Genomic DNA, 512 nt, shown 5'->3' with positions numbered 1-512 from the left:
ACAACAAAAAATAGAATATTCTATCAAGGCATAGAATTATTTTGTGTGTATTTGAAGGTCCTGTGGGGGAGAACAGTACAATCATTAGATTATACTATAAGACATATTTTAAACTTATAATTGAGTTACTATTTATAATGCAGCTGTCCTTTTAATTAAACCCCTAGATCAAGATTACATTTTTACATAAGAAATGTCATATGGTTTAAAGTTTTAAGATAAATCAGACTCTGAAAATTCTAACATATCTATCTGTAAAATTCACATTTAAGTGTCTGTGTGGCAAAGGGAATGGAATAAGTGGAAATAACTGGTCCTGGGACCACCTTTGGTAGTTTAATTGAGATCTTATTGGTCCACCCCTGTCTCCTCATCCTCAGAACTTCTATAGAAATGTTTTAAAAGGAATTAGAGGAAGTAATGAAGCATAAGAAAGTCATTTCATTTATCTCTGTTTAAGTTATTATAGCCATTTAAATTAAATTTGATTTGTAGTAGCTTTAAACATTTTA

This window comes from Mandrillus leucophaeus, unplaced genomic scaffold (genome assembly GCF_000951045.1).
Source record: "Mandrillus leucophaeus isolate KB7577 unplaced genomic scaffold, Mleu.le_1.0 Scaffold481, whole genome shotgun sequence".
Lineage (NCBI taxonomy): Eukaryota > Metazoa > Chordata > Mammalia > Primates > Cercopithecidae > Mandrillus > Mandrillus leucophaeus.
The sequence above is the reverse complement of the archived record's forward strand: the minus strand, read 5'-3'. Positions refer to the sequence as shown.